Source organism: Balaenoptera borealis (assembly GCF_965194805.1).
Source record: "Balaenoptera borealis genome assembly, chromosome: 6".
Lineage (NCBI taxonomy): Eukaryota > Metazoa > Chordata > Mammalia > Artiodactyla > Balaenopteridae > Balaenoptera > Balaenoptera borealis.
In genome coordinates, this window is record NC_138863.1 from 13,330,177 (window position 1) to 13,348,204 (window position 18,028).

At 41.1% G+C, this 18,028-nt stretch overlaps 1 pseudogene across 1 annotated transcript; it reads left to right on the top strand.

The window, feature by feature from the left end:
* The first annotated feature begins 962 nt into the window (after window positions 1-962).
* Window positions 963-11,817, top strand: LOC309630799 (ras-related protein Rab-5B pseudogene; annotated as a pseudogene). Its single transcript has one exon. The product of its transcript is annotated as a ras-related protein Rab-5B pseudogene (transcript).
* The last annotated feature ends 6,211 nt before the right edge of the window (window positions 11,818-18,028 follow it).

Below are 18,028 nucleotides of genomic sequence, written 5' to 3' on the forward strand. Positions count from 1 at the left end.
CATCTAATCCAAGTTTCTTATTTTATGATTATTGGATAAAAACCTGGCACTGTGAACAGCAAAGAGTAGGATCTCCGTAACCATTGGTTAAATTGTGTTCATTATTTCAACAAGTAATTATTGTGCAGCTTTTATGTGCCGCCCAGTGTTCTAGGCACTGAGAACATGGCAGTGATCAAGAGAGATGAAGTTCTTGCCTCACAGAGCTCATAGTCAAGTGAATTATCCAAAGACCTACAGCAAATAATTGTACCAGTGCAAACTGGAAACCACCTATCCCAACCATCCAGAGCAGAGCTCCTTCCGCTATATCATGCTGGCCCGTTTCTCGGTATAAGAGTGATAGTCACAATCAGAGTATGTAAGTAACCCTCCGTTCTTCCAAATGTCCCTCCACACTCTCAAGAGTATCTCTTTAGTATCACAGCCCCATATTTATCTGAATATGTGCTTATATAAATAATTGTGCATTTATTCAATACCATCTCCTCCAAAAATACAAACTCCAACAGGACGGAAACATATCTTGCTTCTTTCACTATTATATATGCAGCTTCCAGTACAACATTTAGTACAAGGGGGACACTCAAAAATAATAGTTGTCTCACTGAATGGATATAAGCAAATCTCTTTCTAAATGTGTATTACCACTGTTAACCATTGTTTTTTTGCAAATAGAGATTCATATAGGTAGTGCATATTCGTTCTATCTAAAATGATTAAATAGCATTTTCCTTTTCAGTATAATGATGGTGAATCAAAACTCTCTAAAACCTATATGGCATATTTTCAACCTGATGACTAATATTAATTATGAACCAAGTACAGAAGAGTTTGAAGGGGACACAGGCTTGGGCCAGACGGGGGAGACGGAGCCCCAGGACTGTTGAAGCCTGGAAGTCCCCTGCCCTCCCCCCTCCCCCATTTGTGGCTTCCCCCTCCCTCTACCCTTGCCCACTCTGATAATCTAGCCATGACTAGCAAAAGCACAGCCAGGTCCAATGGGCAGCCCCAGGCCAGCAAAATATGCCAGTTCAAACTGGTCCTGCTGGGTGAATCTGCAGTGGGGAAGTCTAGCCTGGTGTTACGTTTTGTCAAAGGGCAGCTCCACGAGTACCAGGAGAGCACCACTGGAGTGGCCTTCCTCACCCAGTCGGTTTGTCTAGATGACACAACAGTCAAGTCTGAGATCTGGGACACAGCTGGGCAGGAGCGATACCATAGCTTGGCCGCTGTGTACTACAGTGGTGCCCAAGCTGCAACTGTGGTTCATGACAGTACTAATCAGGAAACCTTGGCCCGAGCAAAGACATGGGTAAAGGAACTACAGCGACAGGCCAGTCCTAGCATCGTTATTGCCCTGGCGGGGAACGAAGCTGGCCTGGCCAGCAAGTGCATGGTGGAGTACGAAGAGGCCCAGGCGTGTGCAGATGACAACAGCTTATTGTTTATGGAGACTTCATCCAAGACAGCTATAAACGTGAACGATCTCTTCCTGGCAATAGCTAAGAAGTTGCCAAAGAGTGAACCCCAGGATCTGGGGGATGCAGCAGGCCGAAGCCGGGGTGTGGATCTCCATGAGCAGTCCCAGCAGAACAAGAGCCAGTGTTGTAGCAACTGAGGGCATGGCTAGCAGCGAACAAGTATGGAGCTAGCACGAGAGCCAGGAAATAACCTCCATCCCCACCGCTCAGCACACAGCCCCTACGCTAACAGCACACGGGGCCCTGGCTCCCAAGGGCTGCCTCTTGACAGCTCCGTCACGGCACTTTGTAACGCTTCAGCAACAACACCAGGCAGCTGTTGCCACTGACCTCCTACCCCTGCTTTGGGGCTTGGGGGTCAGATCCCCCAGGACTTACCTTCCAAAACAAACTTTCTTCACTTTGTATTATAGGTGCAAGACAGTGACCTACTTATCTTTCCTCCTCCTCCCCACTTTTTCAGAAAACTCTTTTTTGTCTCCTGCCCCTTCCCCTTCTGCTTTTGGTCAGTCTCTGTTCTTAATCCCCTTTTCTTCCCCTCCCCAGGATGGAGAAGGTAGTGAACCCAAGAAGTGAGGAAGGAGGTTTCCAGTTCAGTCACATTAAGGACCCTGGGCTCAGAGCAGGGGGGAGTAAGGAAACATTTCCTTTTTGTTTTCATTTGGTTGGAGTTTCTCATATTTGAAAACACTGAGTTGGCCTTGTGGAGGGTGTTTCTAGGTAGAGGTGAGAAAGGGAAGGCACGCTCTCAGGCACCAGGTTGGAGTCTTGTTAGCTAACTGGGTAGAGGTGGAAGAGGTGGAGATGCAGTGTCATCTGTGGCTCAGGAACTCTTCTAAGGCTTACTTTCCCCTCACCCAGCCTCCTAGGTAGCTTCTCCCCCATAGTGGGGGAGATTCTGGACCCCAGAGTCCTCCAAAGAATCTTCACTGGTTGCCTGCATCTTTGACTCTGCTGTGATCTAAATGGAGGAGGGACCAGTTTCTGACATCCATCCTCTGACTTACACATATGCATTTTTTTCCTCTCTGGCCTTCAGATGGCCTCAGCCCCAGCCACTATATCCCCCTGCAGTTTGCACTTTAACTGATGGTAGTTCAGTTGTGATACTTGTTTTATGGGGGTTTTGATTGATTTACCTGCCCTCTTAACTTTGTAATTAAGTGGAATCCAAGGTGTATATGAGGTTTGGGGAGGGGCTGTAGAGAACAGTACCGCTGGCAGCTACTCAAGCCCAATCTCCACTGCTAGCTTCCTCCAACTCTGATTCTTACTTCACCTATATTCTCGCCAGCCTAACTCTTGGGTATAGGTTTACCTTTCCCGAGGAATTAACTGAGCAACTGGAGAGCAGTCTCAGGATAGCATAGGCCATTGTAGGGGAGTGAAGAGGAGTCGGCAAGAGGCAGGAATTTTCTGTCCTTTCCCAGGGTTCCCATTCAATTTGATCCACCCATTACCATGTCTTTTCTACTTCCCTGTAAATAGGTATGATCTTTATTCCCACTGTACAGTCTGTTCTGCCCCCCGCCTCCCATCAGGCCCTATTTCTTTTCTCCTTTGTTAGTATCTTCAGTTTGGTCCCTCCATGCTTACCCCCCAAACCCATCCCCCATGCAGCCAGTGGTTTAATCCACGTGCCACTAGGGGGGTAGCACCACAGAGGCCTACTTGTGGCCCCCTAATATCATAACACCTGTTCCTGTGGACAGGGAACCACTGGCACTGAAGGTCCCTCACAACTGTCTCACATCACCAGAGGACGGTGGTCCTTTCTAAATCTCTAGTCTCTCTTCACATCTCTCATCAGGTATTTTAAGATGTCTTTGGGAAGCCATCAAGGCAAGAGAGAACTCTAAATCCCTTCTTGTTCTAGCCCAGGGTTTTGAGGAGATTGGGGGAAATAAGATAGGAGAGGCCATAGTGACCTAGGATTGGAACCTTTCTGCCCTTTTGGCTTGCAGACTGCCTTCTGTCCCAGAGAAGCTGAGAAATCAATGAAGCTGAGATTCTGAAGGACCCAGCTTAGGTTCTTCCACTTACACCTAAATTCCCTTCCTTTACCAGGGGCAGCCTTAGTTCCCGTGGCCCTGAAACACATACACATTTTCCCCTCCTTTTCCCAGCACCCACTAGCCCCCCAAAGCAGCCTGTGCTTCCTTACAAGTGGAAGAACTACAATGGCTCTCTTAAGTTTCTTAGAAATGAAGTTCTTTCTCTGTGTAGTTTTCCCCATGGAGCAGTAGTGAAGATGTTTCATTGCCTTGGGGCTGGGAAACCATTTCTCCAGGTTTCTTCTCCCCTCCCCTGCCCCCCTTAGGAACAGGATTGGCCTTAGCTTCTGGGCCTATCTGCTGCCTTCCTCTACTTCCTATTAGCTCTTCTGCTTTCCTTTGAGATCTGTTAGGCTTAGGGAATCTTAGTTTTTATTTCCCAGCTCTTCATTTTTTTCTTCTGATTTTTTTTTTTTTTGCTTCTAAGAAAGCATTTGCCTTTTTTCCCTTTTCTTCCTCTCCCAACATAACAATCGTGGTAACAGAATGCGACTGCTGATTTACCAATGTATTTGATGTAAGTAAAAAGGGAGAAAAAAAAAAAAGAATAGTTTGAAGGTTATAATAAAAATTTAAGCAGCAAAGATCCCATATAACTTGGATTCAAATCCTGGCTGTGGTGCTAGCTGTGTGATTACAGGATGGGCTATTTAACCTCACTGAGACAAGTTCCATCTACAATGATACTAGAAACGTCTCTAACTCCAAACCAGCATATACAGGGAATCACTGACTAATTCAGTACAGGAAAAACTAGGATGTAGGAAGGTATCAAAATAAGACAACTGTGCTTCAGCTCTCAGACAAAGCTGACAGTAAAATTCCCTAAAGTGTTACCAACAATCCTGGAGTGGCACATACCATAGGTTGGCTCACTTAGCAACCATGCCAACCCCTTTGCCATCCTCTATTATGGAGGACAGAAAGGAAAGTACTCAGCCCCTCACCTCCCAGAATAAAGATAAAACAATATAAAGAAGGAGATAGGAGTATCAATCAACAAGGGCCAGCAATACAGTTTGGAAGTCAGAAAGTAGAGCGAAGTGGCTGATGGTAGAAAAAGAGCAGAGACTACACGCTGCGGGGAGTGGGGTCCTGCTGTGGAGGTGGTAGCTGCCCTGTGCTGGACAAGGAGATGACACTTAGCAGAAGGAAGAGGGGGCTGAGAAGGGGCCTGAACACCTTGCTGGCTATTCACCCAAGTTTGCCTGCGACCAGTTCAGCCTAGTGACCCACCGCACAGACAGGAAACCAAGGCGGTCACCGTGGGTTTGGGCCCCCAGAGTAAAACCCTCAGCTTAATACCCAGCTCCTCTCTTGCCCACACAGAACAAATGCTAGTTGTCAAGAAGCCCCATCCACATTTACAGAGTTGGAAATCAGCCTACAGAACACGGATCTAGGTCTACTAAAGCCAAGGTGGCCCAGACTGGCCGCTTAGACACTCAACCAGGTCTTCATTCTTAAATACAGAAGGACAAACAATGATCAACAACAGACATATGAAGAAAACCAGGAACATGAAAGCAAGGTAAATAAGGACTGTACTCTTTCCTAAGGGAAATAGATGAATCGAGGAATGAAATAAATTACTTAGAAAATTATAAAAACAAACTCCAGCTACTGAATTGTGAAATTAAACATATATGTGTGTGTATATACATATTTTACCATATTTAATTCACATATTTAATACATTGCACCATATTTAATAGTAAATATATAAATAGTTTAAGAACATGACTCTCTAACCAGACCACCTGGGTTTTGAATATTAGCTCCATTACTTACTAGGTATATTTAAAAGCATATAGTGATTTAAAATACTAGCCTCATACAGTTGTTGCAAGGATTAGTGAGTTCCTTTACGAATGCATCTATGCCTCCCCATCTTAAGCTCTACATGAGTCTGATCTATTACTGTAACATGTATGGTACTTTCCAGGACAGAAACAAAAGGGCAAAGGGTATGGGGGGATAATGAGAGAACAGGTAAATGACATAAAAGATTGTAATCGAAAGGTCCAACCTCCAACTAATAAGATGACTCTGCTAGTTATGAAATACCTTTAGTATCACCAACTCTGCCAAGTATGACTGACAGAATTTAGGAGACAGCAGTGGGAGCAAAGTTGGGAGGAGAGTCAGGAGTGCTGATGTCTCCAGCTTCCCTGGTGAGGTGTCAAACGTCAGTAGAGCAAGATATCTAGGTTAAATATTTTATTTAAAAAAAAAAAAAAAAACAAGTAACCGATAGAAAGTTTGCAAATAATAGAATTATTGGAAATTGGGAGGAAGAAGGAAAGGCAGAGTGATGGGTCATGAAGCCTCAACTTTCACTTGGAGAAGTTGAAAGACCAAGAAGTTATAGTATAAACATGTTAATGTAAAGTAAGTAGGCTTCCAAAAGAACTAAAATAGGAATGGTTAAAAGGAGTTGCCTCTGATTAGTAGGGTGAGGTGGGGCAAGGTGAGGTTAGAAACTGGCTTTTTGTCCTTAGCTCCTCTATATTCTTTGGCTCTTTTTCTTTGTGTGTCTATTATTTGATATCAAGTATTATAAAAGAGAAATGGACTCTTTACTGTAAACTTTTGGTGGCAGAATGTGGGTCTTATTTCTTTTCTTTTTCACCATAATTATTTTCTTTCTAATCTAGAGGATGCATCTTTAAATGGTTGTTTTCCACTTTCTGTCCCAATGCTATCATTAAAATAATAAGCAATTCTGTGGGTAAAGAATAAATCGTTCAGGGGTTGAGACCCTGGAATGAAATGATTAAATCACCAGGGGAAAATTGAGGTTCTAATTTAGCTGCTATATATGCAAGAATATCCAAACTTTAAAACCATATGAATTTTTTAAATTACTTATAGATTTTGCTGAATTGATTACAAAGTATAGCTCTTGCACAGAGAAGTGATTCTATGTTATTTTTATCTTGTTTTTTTCAGTTTTTTTCATCTGCATCTTACTATAAATGGCCAAATTAATATTTGAGCAGATACAAATAAGAATATTCATAAGCTACAAAATAACATGTTTACCTTTAAAAAAAAAGCACTTAGATGCCCCTTCTATTTATCTGTCAACTTCCTGAAAACTAACTCTAATCTCTCTACCCTGCCTTCATTTCTTTTCCAGATACCCCCTCCTCATTGCCCCTCAATCCTCAAGGTTTCCAATGAGCTATTCTTGTTTGGTTGCTTGTATTCATGTGTCTCTCAGCCAGCATGGGACACAACTGGCCAGTCCCCACTTCTCCATCCTTCTCCTTTTATGGCATACAGCTTGGTTCAACTCTTTGGACTCACAGGGCACATCCACAGTGATTTACTCCTTTCCCCAACTTCCAGATCACTGTTGGATCTCACCACCACAGTTCCAGATCTTTCCAGATTTTAAGTTTCTCAAAGTCATGGATCAAATATTCAACCTTGCTTCCTTCTCACATGGTGACCAGTACAGTACTGGGTAAATAATAGGTCCAAAAGATATTACTTTTTGTTTAAAACTTTAATGATTGACTCTCCAGATTCCTAACATCTGTATTCTAGTGCTGTGCCACAGTCTGGCCAATCCACCAAGCAAATGCAATGGCCTCTATTTTTGTGTAATTGTTTTCTTCTCCTTCAATTTATTTTTATTTTATTTTACTTGGTATAACTTTTCTCAGTAACCCAAATATTTTCAGAAACTTGATATTTTCATGGTCTATATAATGTATATTAATCCTCTTTTTCAAAATATTCTATAAACTAACATGCAAATGCAAATCCAAAATACCAAAATATAAATTATTTTATAGTATTCTAGACTTTTTAAAATGTATAATATATATCCTCATCAGCTTTTCAAGGGTATCTGAGTTGACTTGCAACAAAAAACTTATATCTAATAAGCTTATTTAAAATGAAATAGATTCTGGAAAGCATTATATTTCAGACCAAATTTCCAATTTGTGTTCTTTTGGCAAAGGCAAGCTTTGGTTTTTATTTTTTAGCTTGGAAATAACATGATTAAGTGATCATTTTAGGAAAACTTGTCTTCTGGTGTTAAAATATCTGTCTATGTATCTCTAACTAGTGGATGGAAGAGTTTCAACTTGGGGTCTAAACATGAAAAGATCTCATTTTGTTCCAGTAACTGTTCTCTAATTGTGCTATATTCATCCTACCTTTCCCACTGTGTACTTTAATGACACCTTGGGAAGATTCAGTAATTTTCCACTCAATTTCACTTATTTGAAATGTCTCATTTTCAGCAATAAAGAGTCAAGACTCTAGCAGCTTGTGGGTAGGGCTGGTTGGGGAACTGCTGGGAGAGGGGGTGCTCCAAGTCAGAAGGAAGAGGCTGCTTGTGACCCCCCTCTCACTCTGCCCTCTTGTAGGGTGAGCTGGTCCATTGTGTTGGGATGAGGAGGAGGAAGCGGTGAAAAGGCAAGTCTCTCTCTCCTGGCTGAGCAGGGAGCAGTCTTCTCCTTGGTTAATTGACACTCTACTCCTTCCAGGTCCTTCACGTGGCTAGTTCCCAAATGTTGCCACTCTTGTGTGGATGGGCCCCTGTGGGGACCTCTACCCTAAAAGAGGCAGTTCTCGTTCTGGATAGCCATCTTCCATCAATACCTCTTACACCTAGTGCCTCTGAGTGGTGGACTTTCCTTACCCAGAGGGTGACCTCTTGCGAGGAGTACCTGAGTAAAGGCTTAAGCTCAGCTCTCTGTACGGTGTCCACTTGACTTGCAGTGAACATATGTATTCCTGGCATGCCTCTCCCAAGTTTCTACCTTGCAGCCTTACTGGTTCTTCTCCTCTGCTCTGAGGACACAAAGAAAAATCATGTCGCCTTCATCAGCAACCAGGAGCACTCCTAGACCTAAGTAACGGGCATCTTTTTAGTGGGCTTGAAGGAAGAGAACAGGTTATTGACCTTGTTGGGTGTATGTTTTTGAATTTTCACTTTAGCTAGAGTATAGAGAAAAAGTAATGGATTGGGATAGACAAGAGGGAAAGTGAGAGCTGAAATCCTGGTAGCTTGATCTCAAGTGGTGAGGCTTTACAGAAAGAGTTCAGAGTACCAAGAAGTAGCCATCCTGGTGGGATATGATGAAAATAGTCATCCTAATGGGATATGATGAGCAAATAATTAAGTAGGTAAGACAATAATAAGTCATGGGAGGAGAGCCAAGCTTATGGCAGAACAAGAAAAAACAGGATGCAGATATGAACCTAAACAAGAGAGGTGAGTGATTTCAAGCTCAAGACATAAGACATTTCTCCAGAAACAGAACTGAGGAGTGCATCTAAGCTGGTGGAAAATCCAAAGTGTAAGATAAAATACCTTTAGGAAATCAGAGCATGTCTGTAATGTGAATGCCATAGTGCTGGGCAATAGAGCTTACCACAGATAAGAGTTTCTTACATGATTCTAGTGGAGAAAGGAACCACAATTAACCCAAGGAGCACAGAGTGACAACCTGCCACACCTGCGAGGTCCTGACAGCAAGCACCGCATCACCAAATTTTCCAGGGTCATTAACAGAAACAAGGTGAAAATAGGACTCTGCAGAGGGACACTGTTAACACTCATAATCACATATTTCAGATGCTGCAAACCATCAGCAAGGAAATTAGGAAGCTGAATTAAGGATTTCTCCCGAGGAGAATGCAGATAATGAAGTCTATGTTGAATATAAACCAAAACCAATTAGTTCTCCAGCACTGCCACACACGATTATAAATTCTACTGATGCAGTTTAAACCAACAAAATGAAAAACACTATAAACTTATTAATTAACACTAAAACAAGTTAGTCATAGGACAAACAAGCTTTCTTATCATTTAATGGCATGTCAAATAATAAATCTTTCCTTGACATTTGTGCTCTGTTGTTGAAAGAAACAAACCACTAATAATCAGGTCTCCAATGACCACTCCAAAGCTTCATAACGATTCCCCTGCCCCCAGTATAAGCCTATCCCAAAAGGAGAGTAGGAGATTTTATAGGTGATAATTGTTGCTTCACTGCCAAACTTAGGAAATGCCTCCTGCTTTGATGGAACTACCTCCTCCAACTCTTAGTCTGCAAGGTTTTTCCGGGGCCTCACTATGGGATGCAAGGGCAAAGCAGGTGACCTTAGTTTAGACCAGTCAGTACATTTCTTCCTAGTGATTGGCTCAGGGATGAGACTGTGACTCAGTATAGCCAGAGAAGGAGTGAATACTTGGGCTTCCGTGGAAACTATCCAAAAAGACTGTTCAGCTGGACTTCCAACTAAAGGAGTAAGGTTAAGGCAGCTGTAGCCTCCCTGTGACCGCAAGCTCAGAACCCTATTGCTCATGGAGCCAATTTGGAAAAAGTAGAGCTGAGAGATGGAGAGAAACATGTTCTAAAGCCAAACATACTCCTGGACTTTTCATTTACAAGAGTCAATGCCTTTTCCTTTTCACTTGATTCAGTTTGAATTGGTTTTTCTATCACTAATATGAGAGAATATCTTAGTTGATACAGTATGCAATACAATTGAAGAAACCCAGCAGATATTACCCCCACTCATCTCATTTACATGGTATCTATTAGATGCTGCCATAGTTCTTGATCATGGGGTCTCACAGCCCATCTGGGGAAAGGGTATGTGCCGTATGGAATAAAAAACAACAACACAAGCCGACAAGGGGTAAATACCAGATGAAACGTGCCAGCAGTTTGGTGAGCACCAAAAGTGCAAGAAGATACAACATGGTACCTAAGATACACCAGCACCCTCCACCATGAGAGCTGTTAAGGTTATCAAGCCTGACTATAATGTTTATCTTTACAATTCATGGGATTTTGTGTTTGTTCAATTTGGGGTATAAATAGATCAACGATTAATTCCCACACGGTATATGCATAAAAATCCAACAAGGTCACAAGTTATAATGTTAATCTTCTCAACCCATCTAAAACTTCTAAAAATAACCTAAAGCAAAAAGAAAGCAAAGGCAAAATGACATACAGTAAGGCCTTGAGTTTCACTTCCCTAAACTCCACTGAAATTTTAACTATCGCAATTGGGAAAATTATTTCTTATAATTTTTCTTCTGAAATAATCATAGATTCAGAGGAAGTTGCAAAAGAAAAATGTACAGAGAGAGCCCACGTATCCCAGCCTCCCACAATGACTATGTCCTGCACAACCAGAGTACAATGTCCAAACCAGGGAACTGACATCAGCAGGATCCACAGAGCTCATGCAGACTTCATCAGCATTGCATGCATGCACTCGTGTGTGTGTGTGGGGGGGGGTGAGTGTGTGTCTGTGTGTGTTGGGTGGGGACCCGTATGATAACTAATTGTAGAGACCTCATTGCTACTCTCTGCCTACCAGGCCTTCTGAAAGAAGGGTCCATGGATTCATCTCAATCAGTGTATGTAACTTTTAAAGTCTCCAGTTTGAGAGTTTGGGAGTCAGTCCCTTCACTCTAGGCTTCTGGATCCTTCTGTGATTTCATCTGACCCTTCCCCAGAGCTCCATATTGTACTAGGAAGGCCAGTCTTTGCTTGGCCCTAAAGCGATGGATGATAGCTTCCCTTATCCTTCCATAACAAGAGAAGTCACCCAAAAGATTTTTATTCCAAAAGATCTTCTCCAAGTTGAATTGCCTTCTGGATCTCCAAACATGGAAGTGGATAAAATAGTTGTTTTTTCTTCAAAGCCCACCTCACCATACACCCTAATACAATTTCCAAGATGCCTTAACATTTCTAAACAAGTTTAACGATAACAATAACTTGGACCCCTTTAAAACAGATTTCCATTCCCTTTGCCATTTAGAATATGGTTCACTAAGTCTTCATGAGACCAAAGAATCCACACTTTTCAACAGGCCCCCAAGTCATTATTATCACCATGTGAGACTGGGAAACATTGCCTTAAGCAGTCATGCGCTGGACTTAAAGCCCATGATTTAAAGCCCCTAACGAGGATAGAAATGGAGAACGTTTATATGGAGTGCATGCGAGTTTAAAACATTTAAGAGTTCAGATATCTCTTCAAGTTACTGGTTTCATTTCCTTTGGATATATACCCAGAAGTGAGACTGCTGGATCCTATGGTAGTTCTATTTGTAATTTTTTAAGGAACTTCCATACTGTTTTCCATAATAGCTGTACCAATGTATACTCCCACCAACAGGTATACAAGGGTTCCCTTTTTTCCACATCCTAACCAACACTTAACTTTTGTCTTTTTGATAATAGTCATTCTTATAGGTGTGAAGTATATCTCATTGTGGTTTTGATTTGCATTTCCCTGATGATTAGAGATGTTGAGCATTTTTTCATATATCTGTTGGCTATTTGTATGTATTCTTTTGAGAAATGTCTATTCGGGTCCCTTGCATGTTTTTAAATCAGATTATTTGTTTTCTCGCTATTCAGTTGTTTGAGTTCCTTATACATTTTGGATATGAACCCCTTATCAGATATATGGTCTGCAGATATTTTCTCTGATTCCATCTCATCACTCTGTTGATTGTTTGCTTTACTGTGCAGAAGCTTTTTAGTTTGATGCAATCCCATTTGTCTACTGAAGAAAAATTTTATAAAAGGTTTCCCAATTCTTAAACTTTTGAAGTGGCAGTGCAGTAGAAAGTGCAGGGGATTTATATTTATGAGAATCTTGATTCTAAGCTCTAGTTTCTCCCACTTACAGGTTGTATGCCCTTGACATAAACCTTTCACACACATTTACTGGATAACATTCTATGCTGAACGCTAGCCTCCAAGAGTTCATGCTCCAGTAGGAGAGGCAGAAAGTAATCAAATACCACTGTAAAATGGTATAATTGCCAGAATGAAGCATGCAATGTAAACACATTTAGGGTGCTTACAAGGCAATTTATTCAGACTGAGGAGCTCAAGGAAGACTTCTGTGAAGAAGTGATATCTCAGCAGATTTACTGGATTTCCGGAGCCTCATTTTCCTCATTCTGTAAAATGGGAATAAACGCTTTACTGCACAGAGTGGTTGTACAGATTAAATAAGTTAATCCAGCACATTATTGGCCCTCAACAAGTATTAAATAACCTCTCCTCCACCTCCGGCCTTTTTTTGGTTAAGGAATCCTAAAAACAATCAATGAAAAAGAATACAGAGAACATAACATAGAGAGAAGCTTCTCCAAGTATAATGAGGTATAAAACAATAATAACTAATGGACCTTAACCTTTCGTTCTAAATATAAAGTGAAATCTCCCCAGGTGCTGCCTTCTCCATTTGGTCTTCATTTAATCGTACTTTATTTCAGAGCAAGAATTGCTTCCTCTATATTCTGTGCAGTGCTGTGCCCTGTATCCAATATGCTGTTGGATGAGACTAAGTAAATTTTATTTAAATTAAATTGACATACACACTCATAGTCCATACTTTGCAAGCCATGTGTAATCATTAAGCCAATTAACAACCCTATAAGGAGGTTATATTCCTCCCATTTAATTATTCCTGGTTTGTAATCCATGGTCAAGGAAATCCGGAGATTGAAGCCTTCTTCTCGGGCTAATCAGTAGCTAATGAAGATTTAAAGGAAGGCTTCCTGGTTTCCTTTCCTTTAAAGGAGATGCCAATCCCTTTTTCCAGTTGATGGTTAATTTATTAAGAAAAAATCATTAAAAGGAATTAAAAATTCTATTCTCCCCTGATAGACACACATTACATTTCAGAAGTAGACCTTAGCTTTCTTAATGTAATAACAATAGATCATCTTAAAAATTTGCATCCTGAAAAACAAGAACAGATTTTAAAGTTGCAAAAAAAAAAATCCCTTTAGTAAAATAAAGTCAGTTTCTACAGATAATTAACTAGTTGATTTGTTATTTTTAAGCTTTTGAAATAGCTGAAGATTTTAGGTAGTTTAAGATTTTTGTTTTTGTCTGGTTTTTCATTTGCTGATTTTAGCTTTTATGCTATGACCATATTTGTAAGACATTCCACTGGGGACAAAAGAAGCGTGATTTGTGATTTTTAAATCAAAACTTTGCTGAGTTCATTATAAAAGAAATACAGCTAGCATAACCTGGAGCACACAGTAGACAAGCAATGCATTGAGGACCAGTGATTACTGAACATTAGATCTGGTAGGGACCTACAGACTCTAATCCAGAGACTGCTAAGGTTGATACTAGGAGATATATGTATATAGATCTATATACATATATAGATATGTATATAGATCTATATACATATATATATGTATATACTTTTACTTTTTAAAAAACAAAAAAGCTGATAAACTACATATATATATATATATATATATATATATATATATATATATATATGTAAATCTCCTGCCAATATGGAGTTCTACTGCCAATATGGAGTTCTACAAATTTTTTAACTAGTTTGGAAACTTAAATTTTGGAGATTCCACCTAAAAAAATCTAGATTTCTAGCTTCTCTTGAAAAATAGGTAGATATGGCAACACAGGGCTCACAATCTTGCATGATTATTTTTGGCTGGAACTGAGTAGAAGCTTCCTTTTTAGAAGGGGTGAATGTTGTGTCATCAAACACCATCCTCTTTCCCTCACTTACTGTTCCTTCCTGCCCCGAAGGCAATCTGAGTTTGGATCACCAGCCCTATCCTAACACCCTCGTGTTGCCAAGAAGGAAATTTATCCAGAGGAAATAGAACAAATTACTTCTATGGCTCTGGTAATGCTACATAATAGACAAACCTCAAAAGCTCAGCAACAAACAACAGTAAGCATTTGTTTTGCTCATGTGTCTGGGGGTCAGCTGTGTTCAACTAATCTAGGCTGGGTTGGTCTGGGGTGACTTGGCTTTTCTCCACTTGTCACTCATTCTCCTTCTAGCACCAGCACACCAGCAGGGCAACTTCTTCTCAAGGCAATGACAGAAATGGAAAAGGTCAAGGGGAACACACGAGCTCTCTTAATATTTAGGGTCATAGCTAACATGCCTTCACATCTGCCTCTTTCAAGTGGGCAAAGCAAATCATATGGCTGACCTCAAGTCAAAGGAATGGGGAAACGTGCACTGCCTCTTTAATGGGGGGACCTTCCAAAGCGTATCATGGATGGGAGCAGGGGTAAGGTTAAATAATTAGAGCCAGTAACCCAATCTACCATGGAAGGGGTAGTCAATCCCCCATTGCACAGTCTCCATCAAGCCTAACCTCACTCATTCATCTTCCATTTCTGCCCTGGAGCCATCTGATTTGGAGGCAGCTGGTCTAATCTCATGACACAGACAAGGAAACTTGAGCAGAGCCAACAGAATCAGAGCCCTGAGAAGAACCTGCCTCTTAACCTAGTGTTCTCCACTTCTCATTTTGATGACAGAGCACTATTATCTTACCTGTGTGAAATAAAATAATTCCTCAAAGTTTTTGCCAATAGAATTTCGTATTTGGAAAGAGCTACATTAAAGCTTGAAAGGCATTACATAACCGGACTACAAATCACTCATTAGGCTGAGTTCTAAGTACTCAAAGCAATCTCCTCCTTAATAATTCTCAGAGTCTAATTGCACCTGATGTGGAAATATGGCACTAGAGACCTCCATTAGGGAAAAAAAAGAGCTTCCTACAAATTAGACAGCATTATTTATTTTAGGTTGGAAAATCTCAGCAGGCTTCCCTTTCAGAATTGTAGTTTTTCTTGTTCTCTGCTTCTAAGACTTGATACTTTTTAAAAAACACTATACTCAAAAAGCTAATAAACCATTGACTCGCTCATGAATGAAGAAAGGAGAAACAAAGCTTAGTAAATGAATTTTAACATGTTAATTTGGAAGATCATCAATAAATGGCCATGGGGATCCCTTAATAATTCCTTACAAGGGAAGGTCCACTCAGACAGAAGTTCCTTTTTCCTGTAGCAAGAGTCCCTGCACTGCCCTTCCTCTTCTCCTAGCTTGCAGGGGTGAGCAGTCCCCCAAAGTCCCCCGAGCTCTGTTTGCTAAGCCTAGAGGCAGCCCCAGTACACAGCTCCCAAGGGTTGTTCTAGGACCCAACCCTAGTAGCTTTAGGTTTCCAGAAGCACTGTTGTCACACAGGCAAAATCAACCTCCCACCCCACAAAATGAAGAGGCACAAATGTAGAAATCAGAAACCAGGAAGGTGCCAGCAGGTCACAAGATCTAAAGCTTCCAAAAGCACCTGCAGTCCCAAAGTTCACCACACGGACCACGCCCCGACCATGCTCACACACCTCACTGTGTTCAAATCCTTTCCATCCCTTGATCTATGATACTTCCCCAGCCTGATTTTGTTTTCTTGGGGAAAGATAGACTGCGGAGGAAGGAGAACAGACAAATAGGAGTATCTATATCTCTCCTCCCCTCCTTCCAAGTCTAGAGTAAACTATTTTTCTTTCTCTAAAATCTTTCCTACCTACGATATAAATATTTTGTTGACAGCTTTGCTGGTTCAAGCCTTTCCACGTGAGCCAGCCAGCTGGGTCCATGCTATGGTGCCTCGCCCAGGCCCTGGCTCACACCTTCGTCTCCTGTGAGTACGTCATGATAACATCACCCTTCCCCAGGGAGAGTGGAGTGCATGGAGAAACAAAGCTCACCTAATAACTGGACATTGAAGAATTCCATAAGGAGTGCGTCCCTCCATGAATGTCAACATATCCAGCAGGGATGAGAAACAGGATTTCAAGATAAAGCACGTTATTATCCACTTTCAAGGATTTAAAATCACTTAAACCACACAACCATGGTGAAAGTTTGCATTTTCATTTTGTAGACCAGGTGGGGTGGGGGCTTGAAGTTGTGAGACAAGAAGTCATTTTTTCAAAGTCACACGTAGTAAGGAGTAGAGTTTTTGTCATGGGGTTGGCAGTGGGTGGATGGAGGAAAATCTTGGACCCTGCCAGGCCCCTTTGTCCTTGATTAAATACTACAATTACAAGTCCTGTTAAACGATCCTTTCAGTGCCTGTAAATATATGTAAGGAATAAAATCAAAGTTCTCTCTCTCACAAAACGGTTGATCTTGCCATTACAAGCTTATGCTTCTGTTTGTGTGTCTCTCTGAGATGGTTTCTGCACATATTTTAAAGCTGTTTTGGCAAAGCATTAATACTGCCTGACTGTATTTTTCTACAAGAATTCTTTAGGACAAATTGACTGGTACCAAGAAGCTTGCAATCCAAGAGCAGAAGTTTCCAAAGTCTTGGTTTTGGATAATTTCAGAAATTGTGCCAATGTGTATAAAACCTGCCTTCCTCCAGACAGTGGGAGAGACTGAGGATGTGAGTGTGCGATGGGCAGAGTTCAGAAGGCTTGCCACACAGCACTTCCTGTGGTTTAGATTTCCATCTGTTCTTCAGCTGCCAGGGTGACGCGGGAAAAAATGACCAAGCTCTCTTGGGCAGAGTTGCAATAAAACCTTCACCACTGCCTTTTCCTACTTTTTTCTACCATTAAAGATTAAAAATATACTTTTGCTAGGAAGGAGTAATAAAATATAAAATTTTGTGAATATGACAGAATATGACAGTCTTTGTCCTAGTTTTTGGTCTAATGGGAATTTGTCTCTGAAAGCTAACCACAGTCTCTATATCTTATAGTCATTTGGCATGCTTTATAAACGTCTTTGCACTATATGAATGCAATAAGCATTCATAACCGTAATTCAGCTTTTTCAGCTTCAATTTGAAGGATAGCCATTGTTCTTTCATAATTCGTTTCGGGACTATCAAAGAAAGGTCGGGCAATCCATCTTGATATAGGATACTTGAAATATTCCCAGTGTTCTGGGGTATAGCCTTCTGGAATTTCTACTAACCTCAGCTTCACCAATAAATACACTCACCAGAATTATGCCAACTGCTACTGGAATCCCAGTCAGCAAAATGTAGAATCTCATTAATTTCAAAAAACGTCTGTCATAGAATCCAGAAGTCTTGATGAAAAACAGTCTTTTCCAGTGGTCTCCACTGTGTCGCATAGGAGTGACAGTCTTCGGAAAGTCATTGGTGAGGAAGACCCCCCAATCCAAGTCGAGTGCCAAGGCGACGGGCCGGACAGAGCGGCCACTGCAGGGACTGAAGCCCGCCGCAATAAACTCACGGCCACCATGGCTACTATCTGTGTTGCTTTTAGCTAGAACTAGAAATCACATCAAGGCTCTGGTACAACAGCCACAGGAAACTAATAGACCTTAAAAAAAAAAAAAAGTTTCCAAATAAACTTTTTCTGAAGGCATGCTTTTACTACACCTGGAGACTTACAATACGTGACTTTTCAGCATCCCATCAACTGACTGGTACCTTACCAAGAGACATCACAAATCCCCTGGCTGGGCAGAGATGTAAATAATTCTTTAAAAACAAACGTTGGACTTTGTCATTTTTTTTTTTCTGTTGTAAAATCAGAATATCAGTGAGCAAAATCAATTCTAGAGGAGAAGTAATAAAATATTTGGGATATATTCTTCAAAATACTTGAAAATATTTTTTCATGTGATAGTAATACC